The sequence below is a fragment of the Centropristis striata genome, chromosome 21, assembly GCF_030273125.1.
Source record: "Centropristis striata isolate RG_2023a ecotype Rhode Island chromosome 21, C.striata_1.0, whole genome shotgun sequence".
Lineage (NCBI taxonomy): Eukaryota > Metazoa > Chordata > Actinopteri > Perciformes > Serranidae > Centropristis > Centropristis striata.
This window is the reverse complement of record NC_081537.1, coordinates 18,344,071-18,361,910: the sequence shown is the minus strand read 5'-3', so window position 1 is coordinate 18,361,910 and position 17,840 is coordinate 18,344,071. Positions and strand designations below refer to the sequence as shown.

Here is a 17,840-nt window from a genome sequence, read left to right as displayed (position 1 = left end):
AAAGTGGAAAATGGGATATAGATAATTGAACTCACTGAGGACCCTGACTGGCCCTTCACACAATCTGCCGCCGTTTACTTGACCTCACGGAGTGACCACGCAAAGTGCACAAATGAGGCAGAAAATGAAATGTTGAAAGCCGCCGTGGTTGCTCGAATCTGTAGCCGGGCTAAACTTCAAAATGTATATCAGAGGCAAATGCTTCATGGATTAATGTAATGACGTGGATCAATGCTTGTTCTTTGTGCAACAAGTTCTAAAAAAGGTCATCCGTGACCCCATGCATTCACAGAGCACTGGGTCACGTGCTGGGTGATATAGTCTTGTCAAATCAATCGTGCATGGGTTAGTCTAGTATGTACAACACAGTCCGACTATATTTAGCACTGCAAAATCAAATTGTTCACTGTCACAGCAGCCACGACACTACATGCAGAATAATCCCTGCAGAGAAATCAAATGAACTTGCAACATATGTTCTCTGTTCTTAACAAACATGGAAAGCACATCTCTGCTTGCAACTACAAGCAGAGATGTGCTGCTTACTCGCTTGACTGTATCCCACTGTGATCGATTCAAAGGAGAACCATTAATTATATATAGAATATTACAGGGTGAAACACAAATATCCCTGGCTTGTACATGCCCCTATAACATGTGAGTATTATGTTAAAGGAATACCATACATTATAGATTCCCTGCAGACATGAGCAGCACTGACACATACCTAATTCCATTATAAGCTTATCAGAGTGTCTCTATTAAATCCAACATATTCTTCATTTAGTTGCACTGTATCTGGCTTGTTTTGATTCTACTGACCCAGATTTTTAAAGTTATGTTGTAATGTTATACCATCAAATGCAAGAGAGGTCAGTGAAAGTTTGTTTTTCATACTTTAGTTTTCGCAAGTGCTAGTGATGCAAGTCTTTGTCATCTAGATTTGTTCGTAAATGGTCTGTTTACCATAAATACCCAAGGCTCTTTGCGCCCAAGGTTTCTGATGCTACTCCAACACAATGAAACTATACATTTCTTGCTGTTGGAATGCATCAGCTGTATTTTATGTTCACCAGCTCAGCCTGTCCTCATTCACTTTTAGTACTTTTACCTATGAAAAGTGATGCACTCATTCATTTGTTGTTTGTTGCAATTTTTTGTGTCTGTAGTCAGTATGATAGAGGGAAAAAAAGGAGGAAGTCGGGTATAAAGAGTGACAAAGTCCACATGACTTTCATCCAGGAGACCATAAGTCAGCGTTATTTTTTAATAACATATTTAACTTAATAACAGTCATGTTATAGTACAAGGTTATATGTCATGTCATGTACATATCTACGTAAACATGTCTTTCATCAGTTTTATTTTAAGTTACGTACATATATACTTGTATTATAACTTCCATGCATAACTATGTCACATTCTATGTCATGTGCATACTCATACTACATACTACATACTACATGTAGATATGAATAAAAGTATCTATTTTAATGCAGACTGTGATTTTTTTCTCTCTAAAGCTTACCAAGCAGTTTTGGTACCTTAACCTAACCAAGTAGTAGTGTCCGTCTCACAATGTTAACCATGTGTTTAAAACTGCGACAAAGTTTAATAGAATGATCACATTTCGTATTAAATAATGCATACCATGTTTGTTTGACATCATAAAAATGTTTGTATTAGGATAAGTTTGAGTTAGTTGCTAACCTTTTGGTGCTGGCAAGGCAGGTGTAGCATGCAGTGGGTTTATCAGAGGTTTCATGATGAAAACAGCTGCCCACTCAACCTGAAAACAACTCTGATAAGAGCTGTGAAGCTGAACTAAGTGAGTAAAGTTTGGGCGTCATGGCTACCATATACTATAATCACAACATTTCCAGCTTATGTTTGTTTCATGTCATATTCCTATCCCTCTATATTTATGCCTTGTCTGCATTTCTGTGACCTAACAAAAGGCAATGTCCAAAACTACTCTTAAACTGCTGTCTTCGAAAGACAAGAAAAGGGACATAGGGGGTGTTTGTATAAAAGTATTGATCATGCAGCTTTAAAGTTACACTTAGACAAAAAAAACCTATTTAGCCAAAAAATAAAAAATCTTTCCAGAAGCAGTGTCCTTACACTGAATAATCCACAGACCTCACTGTCAACAGTTTTCACTGTTCACTGATCAAAAAGTAAAAGACCAAAGAAAACAAGGAGATTTGTGGATTATTCACAGTTTTAAGATTTAAATTCCATCAAATGAAAATCCATCCCCTCTTATTTATTGTGTTGCGAGCTGAAAGAGGGATTGCTATTAAAGCTATTAAAGCCATGGTACATGGAACTACAACTATGTGGATTTTTTTGTGATTTAAAGTGAAGTGCCCCTTTCTAGTGATTTTCTTTGGTAAGAACTTGAGGAAAAAGAGGATACGATCATTCCTGAGAATAAAAACAAGATTCCACATTTGACCACACACATTTTTTTTTTGCAAAGCATGTGAGCAGAAGGTGTGTGTATGTGTGTGTGTGTGTGTGTGTGTGTGTGTGGTGGTGGTGGTGGAGGAGGAGGGGGCTATTTCTTCTTCTTGGTTTATGTCATTGGTTTAAACGACCCAAGACCCCGCCTTGATAAAAAAAGGAGAGTTAGTGTGACTACAGCCAAAGAGAGGGGGGAGAGAGAGGGAGATGGAAAAAAATAAAGCAGTGAAACAGTTAGACAGACACCTCCTCGGCGTTTACGAAAATACGCTCGGTCGTATTTAAATAAACAAGGACGCGTATAACACGTTGTAGCCTGTTCCCTGTTAGGGTTATCACTCCTCTTCTATCCGGCCGTTTCTTCCCATCTGCTAAAAAAGAAGCCGCTTTGTAGCACGGAGGGATTAATAAGGTGGAATCAGAAATTTACTCCAAATCTTCACATGAAACATTTCTCCCCGGAGCGGATGATGCTGCCGCCGCCGACGTGTGCCTAAAAAATTAAAAAAAGTCGGCTCCTCAACTTGCCATTATTCACCCAGGTAAGACCGCATTACAGAACACACGCTTTTCCACATTCAGTACAGTTTTTAGTCAAATGAGAGTTAGCTATGACTGGCTGCCGTAGGCTTTCAGGTCCGCATACAAGCTCTGACCATGTGTGTCCACCTTACTGCGCCATGAAGATGGGGAATGGTCGGGTGGGTTGCACACACAAACACACACACACACGGACATTATTTCTGAATAAAAAACTGGCAAATGTTGACACGAATTGGTCCGCGTTACCCCCCTTTCCTCCAATGCTGCCATTAGTGTCCCCTCACCTTTTTCATTGCGGGGATATTCGCAGAAAGACGCGATTTTTGCTCGCAACGAGACCCCGTACGGAGTGTGTGTAGGTTAAAAAGAAAATAGGAAGTGCTTTATGAGAGTGTGTGTTGAATGCTTGTGGAGTTGTGCTTTCCAGTGAGCTCTTAAAGCCTCTAATGCCTCACACTTGACCCGGCTGACTGAGTTTTTGCAGGCAAAATAGTGTTATGAAGAGACGTCATCCTGTGTAATCTTCAACCCCTTTTTCTTAGCTGCTTAGCCGGGGCATCTTTTTTATTTTTTTATTTCCTCTAATACTGTGGAGCAAATCTGCTGCCCATGCTGCATCACAATGTCACTGACCTTTCACCTTAATTCATTTGTTTTAGCTCAATTTTAAAGAAGCATGTCACACACCATTACAGAGGATCAAGGGCTCCCTAAACTTTTCTTTTTCATCTCAGGGACCCACGAGTGATTAAAGCAGTGGATCAAACGCATGCATTTGATGACATTTTGCCTGGAGGAATCCCACCTGAAAGCTTTTGTGGTTTAGTGTTGTGACGATACAGTAGCAACTTCATCTTTTTTTCCTGCAGTCTCTTGTAGTGTAAGTGAGTGAATTACAAGTAAAAAAACCCAGCCTCATGTTTCCGGGGATGCCCACATCATGATCCCCCCTGGAGGCTCCAGGATGTGACTTTGAAAGCCACTGAAGGAGAATAATGGACTGATTTCTTTGTAGTACCCACTCTTGGACGCTTAGCTGCATTTTTTCACTCCGGCTAATTCATCTTGTTTATAGTTGTCGTGCTGGTATTTGCAATGAGGATTTAGCACCGTGGCTGCCTGTGTAAACTTAAAAAATGATCAGGGAAGTGTTGTGAGTCTTGTGTTTTGCAGCTGCCGCCAGTGGATGAATGAGCTGCTAATTGCTTTGTGTTAACTTGTTAATTACACACACTAAAGTATTCTTACACATTGTTGGGCTAATTAATTCACGGATTACTCTGAAAATATGACAACAAGGCGCACGTTGGGATTAATGAAGAGTTATCTTAATGTCTTATCACTCATCATTACAAACCTCATCAGTCATTTGCTCTCGTCAACAAATATCTGGATCTTAAAAAGCACTATAATGAAAGTGAACTTGGATTGTTAAGTTGCACTAAAGTTAACAATAAGATGTTTTTGATGCCTGCTAAACTAAACAGGGGATGACCTTGGAGAAGCAACTCTTTGTCTGCCTTATCGGCCCCCATGTGCATGCACTGGATGAGAAAGAGTGTGTGTGTGTGTGTGCCTGAAGGAATATAAGGCCACTACAGATGTGTGCAGCTTGGACATCTGCTCTGTTGTCGGCCATTGTCAAGGAAGCAGTTAAGATGGTGGGCAGCTCTGCACAACAGGGCTCCCTTGTCAGAAAGCTCCATTAAAACCGCTCCAGTCACAAGTGCAGCAGGGAACTGGTCATAACACTGAGTAGTGTTCCAGGTACATTCACAGTCATTACTGCCTCACAGTGGATCTTTTTTCCCCCTCAGGACAATCAATTCCTCATTCATAACCAACAAACTTGCCATACATAAGTTGAGACAGTAATAGTGACATTTGTTTGCAGAAACCAACCCCTTTTTTTCCCTCCATTGTGAGACAGTGTTATCGTTAAGAATGGAGACTGTCGTATTTCCACAGAGGAAATTGAACAGACTCAGTTAGTCGACCCCGTGAAGAGCCTGCCCTCTGCCATCCTCTCCTGTGTTGCCGAGCAGCACCCTATCACTCAAGGCAATTGAACGTCTCTGAGGGGACCTCTGTTAGCCCCGTGCAATATTTATTACCATCCATCATCCCGAGACTCTCGCTCTACGGGTGAATAACAGTGGCTGCTAAGTTCTGTGTTAAAAAGTTCCCTCGCCAGCCACCATTAGGAGGGATTTATGGGAGCAGCTTCCCTGGAAGTGCTGCGGAAGCGAGACGGAGCATGTTTCAGAGTCCCCGCATACCCGCTGGGCTGTGGTACCGAATATGTCATGGATGAAATTCTGACTGCTTGAAGATCCGCCTAAACTTCTCTTTTCCTCTTCTAGTTTGTCTTCTTAATAGGTTTCAGAGCTCAAATTAGTCGACTGGCAGAAAATGAATCTGCAATTTTTCTAATTGATGGACTGTTTGAGTCATTTATCAAGCTAAAATGCCGAACATTTGCACGTTCCAACCTCTTAAATGTGAGGATGTGCAGCTTTTTTGCTCTCGTGCATATCGTTGTTAATTGAATACTTTTCGCGTCTTGGACTGTTGGTTGGACAAAAAAAAAGGCGATCAGAGGATGGGACCTTGGGCAAGGGGCAGATGTGATGGAGATTTTTTCACAAACTGCTGACATTTTTCAAGCTAAACAATAATGGGGGTCTTGGAAAGTCTTTAAAGTTTGGCAAAAGCTTAAGTTTAACTGTTATGTCTGAATTCAAATTAACTGCTTTTAATAATGCTTAATTTTCAACATAATCTCGGCTTTAATCCTCAAAATCTGTCATGTAAACCAAAAATCTAGAAATATATAATTAAAAACTATACCTTTTGGCTTTTGGGGAGTTTTTCTTGTGATAAAGGCTTCAAGTATATGTTAATTTTTGGTTTTGTTATCTTGAAAGTGCTTGAATTTTGCTCCTAAAAAGATTTACGAACCCTGGACAAAATTCATAGACAGTGGAAGTAATCTATTAGTTTTTTTTCTCCATAAACGAGCAGAAGAGGCAACCCTTAGTCACATTACAATAATGTAAGCGCACACATTTGTATATATGTACGCTACATACATCATGATTATACAATTTAAATCCAATATTTACAGCGTTATTGCGACAAAAGATAAAGCAAGTACCTCTCTATGTGCTGTGCAGTCATTTCCTTTGTAGCAAGTCTTTCTAAGAGAAGAGAAAGTAACGATAATGATCTAATATTCAGCATGGTCTTTAATAAGGATCATCTAATGTATGCAGACTGTGTTACTGAGCTGGTAAATCCTGCCTCCATGTCCTTTTGAATGAGAGTGAGCGCGTGTTGTGTGAAAATTATCCGTGTGTGCTCACTACCTCTCGATATAGTCTTTGATCCTGCAGAGATGAGATGGAATTTTTTTTTTTTTTTTTATATCCCCGAGTCTTTCCACTCTGATGAGATTGTTTGTTTGTCAGAGTTGAAAACAATTGTGATGAATGTGATAGCTGTATGGATGGGGCTGCACTGTAAATGAACGCCTTACTGTGCTCCTTTTAGGTCAATTTGAATATGTGTTTTTAATTGGTCTCTGAAGGCTAAGACTTCTCTTTTCTGCCTTCCTCAAAAGTGTCTGCATGATGTGACTATGTTGAGCTGAGGAGCCCGGGAGCAGCGGTGTTCATTTGAAGCCGGGCGAACATGCTCATTATCTCCAACCAAAGGCAAGATTGATTTAACTGAAAGCTGGGGTAATTTTTTAGAAAAAAAGAAGAAGAAAAAAAACACGGAGGTAGAACCGTAAACTGATCAAGACGGTAATTCTTGCAGCGGATCGCTCTTGGTCAAAACTAATAAGTTTAAAACTGGAGCGACTCAGTATCTTCAGCAACTAAAAGCCCCATCATTCAGCTGGAGCTGCTCTATCACAGCTTCAAAACTCCTCTAACCTTTAGAAACGCTATATTGAAAAGATATCTCAAAGAAACATTTTGCTTGTCATGCCCATTTCTTTGCATCTCTGTTCTCCCGAGGCTCTTTTCATCTTCACTTTTTTACCACATTGAGGAGTGTGTATTTGTGTTGGGGGGTACTATCAGATTTTCCTCCCCCCGCCATCGCTTACTCCCCCATTGCTATAATTTCATTGACAGTGGCAGCGATTGTGTTTTCTGGAGCTACACAGGGGTAAAGGATAATTGGAGCCGTGAATGTCTTTTTCATGGTAACGGGAAAGTGGAACCCTGTGCCAGCTCTATTCTCTGTACCGTACAAAGGGACAAGATCCAGTGATAGGGCTTGCATAAGAGATCTACAGTATTCTCTAACACAAACAGATGTATTTTATTCTGGCTGAAACTAGTCGAGCCGAACCTCATGTGGTTTCAGCGTTGGCTAGCAGATAGGAAATTCTCTGCAGTTATTGGATTGGATGTAACAGTCGCTCTGTGCTTTTATCTTGCACCACTCTACATTAGTATCAGGGGAGAGTGAGGTGGCCGTGTAATAAAGTGGAAGTGCATTGTCTTTCAGCCATGTAAAAGGTCAAGTAAGTGTTGTACATTGGCCCCCGTTGGCGATGTCAAAAACGGTCCTGTTAGCGTTAAGGTATGATGTCGTCGGGCAGAGCAGCAGCACAGCAATTAGAGATATTAATTATTTTCTTACATCTTAATACTCTTTCATTTAATGCATATTAATTGATGTGCTCCCGAATCCACACTCACATAATCCACCAAGGATTTCTCAAAGGCAAGCACAAAAGGCTTTTATTATCTTAAGGAGGAAGTGGTCTTTTGGGACGTAAAGTGCCCCTGCTCAATTGTGTATTACATTATGAAACAGACGTAAGTGAAATGAAATTACAACATATCATCAGCACGGTGAAGGATCCTATTGAATAATTACCTTGGCAGAGCCATTGTTGTAATGTCAGACCGGTTCTTTTGGATGTGATAGAGGGGGGTTTATGAAGTCCTCGTACAGGGGAGTAAAAAGCACTTTCAAGGTTAAACTGTGTGAAGGCCAAATGTTTGGGGAGGGTGGATTAATTTCATGTCCCATAATGTGATTTGCAATATCTCCTCCCCTCCTGCCCTTGGTTTCTTTGGAGATGTGTGAGCCTGATGAGAGCTGAGGGCAGGGGGGCTGCCGTAACTACCGCCTGCATTTAAAAGTGTTTACAGGACTACTAAATGAAATTACGGGCGATGATGCACGCTTACAAATTCACCATCGTTCACAGACCCAGACTCATTACCAAATACAAATTCAGCGGGCATCCTTCTGGTGCACTGTAGAGAAAATTAGCTTTCCGTATACATGCAAGCCTGCACAAACACACAGTCACATACGTAGATATGTACGAACAGAAGATGGGGGGTTGTTCCAGGAAAATCACTGTGCATCATTAATTGCAGGGCAGGCTGTGAAGGAGGGAGAAGGACCACCATGATAACAGCAGCAAGAAGCCTGAGAAGCCTGCTGCACTCCACACTCTATCACACAGCATCTTCAGCTTATCTGCATATCAGCCCGGCTAATGAATCTGTTGGCTTGTCTTTTGGTAAATTCTATGTAATACAAATGTCTTCGTATATATGCGTGCATTTCATCCAGCGCCGTTAACGTAGATCAGTTCAAACAAGCACAAGGAAACCTCACAGTATGCGTGCAGTGTGAGGAAATGATAAAATCAGCAGTTGAGGTCAGTATGGGTTGTGAGTGGGTGCGCTGTAGGCTTTTCGTGATATCACTTGTAGCATTTCCGCCCCGCTGTGCCTACTGTCATCTTACTTTACTTTAAAACCTCACTGCTGACAACATCAGTTACTGAAACATGGTGAAAAAAGTGATATCCACCAGTGCTGCTCAGATTCACCACATAGATTATGACTTTAAAAAAATGTTCTATTCGCTGAGATATTATTTAATAGGTTATCTATTGAATCCTAAACATTATGCATGTTCTATAGCGTGAACAAAAATGTAATTGTAATGCAATAATGTGTTGGATTTTATATAATACAGATAATAATGCTTTTTCATGGATTTGTAACATTTGAAGAGAAGAATGTTTTTCGAACATCGTAGCACATGGACATTGACAGCCATGTTGCTTATTGTAAATTTTAGCACACCGCTGCATATTTTGTCAGCAGGAGCTGCATCTTTTGAGGCAGAAAAAAACAAACTGTAAAGTGAAGTAAATAAAAAAAATTCAGTATTTACTGTACATTTTTACTAGTCCTTATATGCACTTATCTAATTCATTAGTGGTGATCAAATAACAGCAAAGACTTAAGTTAATTGACATGTTTATCTTTAAGTAAATTGATATGAAAAAGGACACAGCAGTTCATAGATGTGAAGCAACAAACATTGTTGGATTTCAACAACGTTTTATCCGCCTTACTCTCAAACTTGTGGCAGATGTAACCCTTTTCATACTGCATTTCCGCAAAAGTTCTACAAGTGCCTAATTTCGCTTTAGGACATTCATACTGATTCCACGACTGCGTAATATTGGCGTCCATTCACATTGCAATTTGGCATTCCGGAACAAATTGGGAGGAGACGGTGGTGCCGTGTAACAGATAAGCAGCAGTTTGGTACAATAAGTGACGGCAGCGATGAGTGCATTTGAAACAATAATGGCAAAAGAACGGCACGTCGTGCTCTTCCTGCTGTAGAGATTATACAAACTCGGGCAAAGTTGTTCTGCATTTTGCTTTATTCAACTACGGTTGGACTCAAGTGAGAGTCGTGTTTCTGATGATACGGTCCACTTCCGCACAATTAACTTATGTCACATATTTTTTTCTTGTCTCCTCTCGCCAGTTTAACTCCTCTGTTAATACCTCTGGAGATCGTACAGAACCGGGATTACGTCTCTGACATGTTCAGACTGGAGGCGATACGTCACAGGGGCGTAAATATTGCAGCTTGATACAGCAGTCTGAAAGGGGCTGTAGTTGGACATCCTTGGCCACCTAAGTATAGTTCTGTTTCCAGAATAATTGAAACGCTCGCTTGCGCTGTAGGCCATAAACGTAGCCATTACCTGTTGCCATTTTTGCTCAATTGGTGCAACTCTTAAGAGGGATGAGATAAAGGCCAGATGGCTACGTCCATCATTAACTTCAAGAAAACAAACACTGATTGACTGGGCCTGATGTGGCATTTTATCTGCCCTGGGCAATCCTTATTGTTGAGCCCTGAAATGTAAAAATTAAAAAGTATGCAAATTTACCTGCTGATGCTTCATCCTAGGTGAATAACAGATCCTGAAGGACAGCCCACTACCCAGTGACATGAGAGAGATGTTTTCTTGCCCAGACCTGTTATTTTTTTACCATCACTATAATGTCTTGTGACTTAAATCGTAGCTAATCCTGTAGTAATTTTTCCTTTTTCCGCCGTCACCCCCAATTTGCTGTGGTCAATTCCTCCATACTGCTGCTGTTGTCATTGCTGACTCCACTGACAGCCCGGGGAGGCTGCAGACAGCCACGTGCCCTCAGAGCCACGTGACAGCCACGTCTTTTCACCTGACACCCCACCACCCAGACCCAAAAGTCATGATTCATTTGACACTAAAACATTTAAAATCACTCAATGTTGACTCACAAACAGCTCCTACATTGAAAAAAATGACTAGCAGCTGGAAATGGAAGGGATTAAAGTGAACTTAACCCGACTACGTGCCCACAGCAGCAGCCAGCAACAAAAGAGTGCAGAGAGGTGATTCAGGAGCGACAAGGTGGTCATGTGGTGGAAGGACAAGCTCGCACTCAGAGGCAACATTAAGCGGCCCTTTTTTTTTAACCAAAATTAGAAAATAAAAAATGGGCTGTCTGAGGTGGAGAAAATGTACTGAAGCAGTCGCTAGGCATATTTCCAAGGAGATGGTGTTGTGTCACACTGTTAAAGTCAGAGCTTTTTTTTTTCTGAAGGAACGTCTGAAGTGTTGGTCCTTGAATGTTAGCAGCTTTCCTCAACAGTGTATTAGAGGTTTGTCACTGCAGGCTGCATCATCACCATTAGAAATACTTGCGCAGTTGTGAATATTCGCACACTGTGACAGGTCCGGCCGGCTGTTTATGGTCGAGGTGTCGGCCGAGAAAATGTAGGCAAACGTATATGCATGCTCAGAAATTGGTTTTCCACTTTTGCTTTATATGTTGTAGTTGTTTTATGTGTTGTTGTGTCAGAGTAGTGAATATGTGTCGGAACAGAATTTACCTCCTCTTGTATTTTCTGTTTTCATGCCTTGTCTGTGTCACTGTGGTTGTTGTGTTTTCCACTGAAATCTCATCTTGTTCTCCTGTGAAAGGAGCAAGGAGAGAAATTGCATGCTGTTTTAAGGTGTCCGTTCCAACATGTCTGAGTATTTAAACCCTCTCCCAGGACATTTGTTGTGTACTCTAATGGGAATGACCCTCCTCCACCTTTTACTTGCACATAGCACGGAAACAGAGGTGCAGTTATTGCTCTGTGCATCAAGTCGCTGTTCATTATCTTCCTGCTTTCCATGAAAAGCTCTATTTTATTTTCATTTTCTTGCAGCGAGAAAACTATATTTTCTGTTTTCAGATCGCTCCCAGTTCAGCTGCATTCTAATGCCCAGCTGAAGCTTCCACCTCTCACTGACTTCCCACTTTGGGGCGATTGTTAAGGCATTTTCAGACAAATGACTGCGCTATGGCACAAAAAAGTTATTCTTTTGGCTACTTTTTTTACCACCACATCTTACAAACACACTTGTTTATCAAAGCAAGCTCCCTTGCAAGGTACCCTGCAGCATTTGCAATTTATTAACCCAGAATTTAAATGCAACACAAAATGATTGCGGCTGTTAAAACTTTCCAGAGTTATACAATCCTGCCTCAAAAGTGTGAATGCACCCCATGCAGGGTCTTGGCATTTGAGAAGCCTTCAAATTGGACTTCTCGGTTGGTATTTTCTCCTCCTGCTGCACCCTGTAGCAACACCAACGCTGCTGTTGTTTGGCTGAATGTGGTTAGTTTATAGGAGAATGAAGGTCTGCTCTCTTATACTTTATAATCTGTTGCCCTCTTTTTTTTCTTCTTCTCCTCCTCCTCCTCTGCACTGATCCATCTCCATTCCCCCTCCACCCTAGTGAAGGTCTCATTGCTTATGTAATGTCTCTAAACATTTGTGCAGCATTAGGGGTAGTCAGGCATGCCAAAACTGTGCAAAACGTCCCTCTGTGCACCCCATAGAGGTGGGACAGATGGCAACCCTCGTTCCCAGTCTTGTAAACTGCCTGTGACAGGAGAGATGGCGCATACACAGCTGAACTAGGGCAACGCTAACTAAGGCTTTACAGACAGTGGTGGACACAGTTGCATGCACACTCATCAGCGAGATGCTTATTATCTCATCTCAGTTTGGTTCTCACCACATTGTTTTTGGCTGTTAATTACAGCACGGTGTTTATTGGTCACCGATTCATGGGAAAGTTGATAATCAGTGTAAACGCACCGCCGTTCCACCTGTGATCCAGGTTGCGGCTCACCTATAACAAAGGCTATCAGATCCTCGCATTAGATCATCCATCACAATGTTAAAGAAGGTGACCCGGAGTTGCTTTCTAATTCAGTCGTTAATCACCGCCACAGCAGAGTGTCGGGCACTTTTTCCCCCCTTAACAACTCTCTGGGCAGAGTCCATTACTGAGTAAACAGACAGTGAAACACAGAAGAAATGAATGAAGATGCCCGGCGTAGAACCCCCAGAGGTGAGATCAAATGGCAAGCCCGGTGATGATGAGGGATGTTTATGGCTGGCACTCTATTAAGAGGAGGCTCTTCCCTGCTGGCGCATAATGAACATCTACCTTGTGAAATGGTTGTTCCGAAGCTTTTTCCTTACCCTGAATTACCGGTCATTTTCATCAGAATGTGCACTAATTGCTCTCAGCGGCGAGTCGGAGGAAGAGCCACTGATAGAGGGAATGAGTTTGAGGGTAACTTGGCAAGGTGACTGGCTTATGGCAACATTAGCCATGTTGATTTGAATAAATCTCCAACACCATATTTCCTCCTTTGTGTGTTAATGAAAGCCAGTTATGTCCTTGGAGGATGATATTTCAGGCCTGAACTCTTCTTCTTTTTTTCTGTGTACACGGTAACGCCTCCTCCAGATGTCCCCCACTGCGGGAGGCTGTGAGGCACATGCAAGAGGCTTACCGCCAACCACACACACACACACACACACACACTGACACAGTCAGATCACCTCTGGGGGGTGGGGGCACTTCAGCTGACCTGTTACGAAATAAGACAAGAGCAATAATAGCAGAAATAAGACCGTGTAGCAATTGTGTGTTGTTTATATCAAGAAGAGAGTTAAATATTGCTGACAAAAAGGGCAGTGTGTGTGTATGTGTGTGTGTGTGTGGTGGGGGAGAAAGGAAAAACATCTCAGAAAGGAGAATGTTTTCGGAAACCACAGACAATGTACCATCTGCACACAGCGGGGTGTGTGAGCGACACTGGACTACTGCTGTGAGGAACTATTGCATTGTTATTAAATGGCTGTTGCCTCACTGGCAGCCATATTAAAGCTTCAGATCCTGTGCCTGATGCAAGGCAACGAAGAAGAGAGAAGAGGGGGAGAAAAAAAAGTTTAAAAAAAAGCAGCTCAAAAACCATCCTGGCCTTCTGGACATGGTGACACAGTGTGCAGCTGCGATGGCACAGATTAGAAGATGGCAGTGCGAAATTCTTCAAAATAAAAAAGGCAGAGAAGAAGCTTTTTTTTTCCCACTCTCTCTTTCTCCTCTAACCTCTCTACCTCTCTCTCCCCGCCCACCACCTTTATTGGCTCAGCATCTTATACAAGGTGCAGCGAGAGGACAGCTTTTTTTGTACTCGGGAGCTATGTCTTAAGAAATGCAAATATAGCAGCTCGATCCATACCAGGTCTCGTTGTAGAGGGTCAGATTTTCCCTTTTTTATTTTCAACTTTTTCCCTACGCCACTTTAACTTAAGTCGCTCTGTATTCCTCAAGCAGTTCATCTGCAAAATTAATTTTGCACTTGCTATAAAGTGGTGTCTCTTTTCATGGCTGAGGAGTCTGGATCCACTCCTGCTATAACAGCGTGTTGACTTATTGATGCCCAGTGCCCTTTGTGCACACTGAACGAGTGGCAGACAGTGCATGAAATGCCGCTGAAGAGAGTAAGAGTTGATTAGCTCCCCTTGCTCTCCCTCATCTCATTCCCTCACACTCAGGGCAGTAAAATGACTCTTGAGATTGCGCACTCTGCTAACAGTTTCTTGTTAACTTTCTTTGTGCCAGAGGTTATTAAATGCACATTCGCGGAATTCTCGTCTCTGACTTATGCCAAGTGTTCTGTGCAGCTTCTGCCTATATTGAAGGAGGAAATATGCAGCAAGAAAATGTCTTTCTTTCCTCTAAATGTTTCTGACCCTGAAGGCTTTATGACAATTGTCCAGCATACCCATTCTGTCCAGACTATAGTAGACTTTCTCAAGTATTCCCATGTGACTTTTCACTGTCTGAGTTTCTAGTTTTACCAGTTTCTGCCACTTTATTATAATAAACTGAAGTAAGAAGAATTCGAACTGTTGATAAGGTAATGTATAGACAATAACAGTATAGTTTTTCTTCAGGAAACTGACGCATTGTTCAACATTTTTACATTACAATCTTGGGTTGAGCAGCCAGATTAGTAGTGGTGTCATGATTTAAATCATAAATTAAAAATCTATCCAAAAAAACTTTTGAGTTCAGTCATCAAAAGCAGAATTTTCAATATGGACCCATATGGCCTTAGTGTGGTATTTCCAAAGTAATATGGAAGTCATGTAACACTTGATACAATGAAGTCTATCTTTTTAAGGGCGTTTTTCAACATAAATGAGCAGGATCTGTTGATCTTCAGTTATAATCAAAACATTTAATTAGATAATTGACCTTTAAAATCAAAAGTGTAATTGAATCATGGATTTGCCGAATTGTGACACCTCTACAGGTTGGGATGCAAACTGGATTTTTTTTTCTGACTCATAGCTGACCCTTGTTAATTGAGGTTTAAACAGCTGCAGATTTGTATCAGTTGTGCAGCCACAATGATGCATCTGTTAGAGGTGGGAATCAGCAGAGGCATCCCGATACAATTTTATCCCGATACCTGAGTCACCGGACGATATTATTGCGATTTTAAGCATTTTACAATATGGTGAGTATTGCGATACAATATGTTGCGATTTAACTGTCTAACCTCATTTTGTGTCCACAAAATTAAATTCAATTAAGAATTGTTTTGTCGAATAAGAAGAAAATTCCCAGATGGCCCGCCGGCCATCAGAATGCTAAATATCGATTCTTGGCGGCCATGAATTATATTGCCACACAAAATATTGCGATACTATGCTGTATCGATTTTTTTCCCCCACCTCTAATGGCAGTCATATCACACTTGATATTGAAGCAAATCTTGAAATCTTTTAAAGAATATGAACATGTAAATGAAAGTACTCAAATCAAAACATTTAATAGGACAAAAATTGAATCATGGATTTGGAGAATTGTGACACCTCTACAGGTTGGGATGCAAACTGGATTTTTTTTTCTGACTCATAGCTGACCCTTGTTAATTGACGTTTGAACATATGTCCATAGACTGCTGCAGATTTTTATCAGTTGTGCAGCTACAATGATGCTTGCATCCATGGAGTTTTAGCATCTTTCAGCTGATTGTTATGGTCTTACAGCGTACACCTGCTACAGCAAAACCAACGTACACTTGCCTGCTGGTGAACATATTGAAGCATCAAGCAAGCTTAGGTGCCAGATTTCTCTGAGGAGTCAAAGAAGAAGGTGGAGACCAAAAGAGAGCTAGAAGTAGAGAAGGTATTGGCTCATAATATCCATTAATGTTCCATGTCTGCCAGATGTTTAAACTTTCAAAAAATGTGCTAACATGTTAGCCAATCTATCGAACAGGGGCGTTATATAAAAACTGTGCCAGTGTTTTTGCTGTATAATGATACTGTGGACACAAGCAGCCGTGTCTCCAAGTCTCCACGGCTTGTTTAGCTGCAGGGTTTTCAGCCGCGTGTCTGCCTGGTTTGCTCTGTGTTAATAGGACTGCAGATTTAACCCGCCAGTCCTCATTGATGTAGTGCTTCATGTCACGTAGCTCTCCATTATGAGCACCAGTCAACAGTGATTATTAGCATCCGTAAACCAGATGCAGCACTGGTGGCACAACTGGTTTGATTGAGGACGCAGCATGTTCAATCACTATTTGCTAGATAAGAGATGATTTGAATCCCACTGAGATAAATCCCAATCCAAAATTCGTCTGAAGTATCTTTCTTACGAGAAGTAAATGACCGGGTGGAAAAATAAACAAATGTCTGAATATTGAGCAATATAACTTGTTTTTTAAAAGTGTCTCTTGTCAGATCAGTAACTCCGTCGCTCCTCTTCTTTCTCCATCAGGAGTGAATAGCGACTGTCCGTGAATGTTGCACTCCTCTGTTTTCCTGTCAAAAGTTTCTAAAGGCCTGATTTTTGGAGGCCATCATCCCGCTTGACGGAACGTGACATTTGGAAAGGTCTGTGAGGAGGATTTGTTTGCGACAGCTTCAGATTACAGTGGGAAGGGGAGGGATGGAGGGATGGAGGAAGAAAATGGCTCCTGTTTATTTAAATGTCACTTCTAAGAGGTGAATGCGTAAGCTCTTCTTTTCCCCTTTTTTAAAAAAAAAAGCATTACATGGGCATTTCTCACAATGGAAAAACATTTCTTGCCATGTTTTATTCTGTCTCTCTCTCTGTCTTTTTGTTTGGCTCGGCCTGCGTTATTGGCAGCGGGTTTTAAGCCTTGTGAAGCTTTGCCAACATCTTGACAGTAACCACAAACCATTTAGTTGTTTGTTTTGTGTAGGTAGTGACTGAAGGACCAATCACTCAGGTCTTGTTTGGATTTGAGGTTTTATACTGGACTATATATGCAGCAGTGGTATAAAATACATATTAATTCTCAGGCTCTCCCACTCTCCCTCCAAGTGCAGGAACAAGGCAAAAGTAAGAAAGGAATCGCTTTAAGTACAACCTGTGGGAGGAAAGCAGACAGGGAACATAACCGATAAGTGTGCTGCAATTTCTCTATATACGTGGAGTGATTTCTCTTATGCAACAACAGTTTTTTTCCCCCCAACAAAGGCTGTTATTTCTTGTCGGCACTCTGCGCATTTCTAAGTGCATAGGGGCTCGGCCTGTCACTGACCTTTTTAACAAGGATGAGAAGACCAAAATACACTGAGTATCCCTCGGTGATGATAGTCAAATGTCAGTCAAACTAAAGGACTGCAGCCAGACTCTCATACTGAGCTTCCAACAATAGTAAGGAGGAGGAGGAGGTGCAGAGCCCTCTATCTCTTTTCCTTGACAAATAGCTGATGACACTGTTGGATTAAGCCCTCACAAGTCATGCCAGCTGCTGGAATCAGATGACAAGTACCTCCATTTCTACGTGTCTTAATCTGTTTCTGACGCTTCCAGCTTCATATATAACTGGAATATTCATCACCCAGACGCTGCCTGCAAATGTCAATAAATTATGTGACTTAAGTGACGCCTGAGCTTGACAACTGGTTTCCTGAAAGGCATTTGCCCTTTTGCCTACTTTTTCATTTCGCCCTACTGCCGTGACACATTTTATTGAAGAGCTGTCTGCGAGCGTACCACAAGGACTCGGGGCTATACATCGCCGAGCTGCGTCTGAAACTTCAGTCTGCACAAGTTCCCACAGTGCCAAAGACTAGACTTTTTA

At 41.5% G+C, this 17,840-nt stretch overlaps 1 protein-coding gene across 3 annotated transcripts in view; it reads left to right on the top strand.

The window, feature by feature from the left end:
- Positions 1-2,675: 2,675 nt before the first annotated feature.
- Positions 2,676-17,840, top strand: part of LOC131959163 (C-terminal-binding protein 2) — a 115,704-nt gene continuing 100,539 nt past the window's right edge. For all 3 annotated transcript variants that reach the window (XM_059324263.1, XM_059324262.1, XM_059324265.1), the window contains exon 1: positions 2,676-3,011. The gene's annotated coding sequence lies outside the window, so the exon portion shown is untranslated. The remainder of the gene's footprint in view (positions 3,012-17,840) is intronic.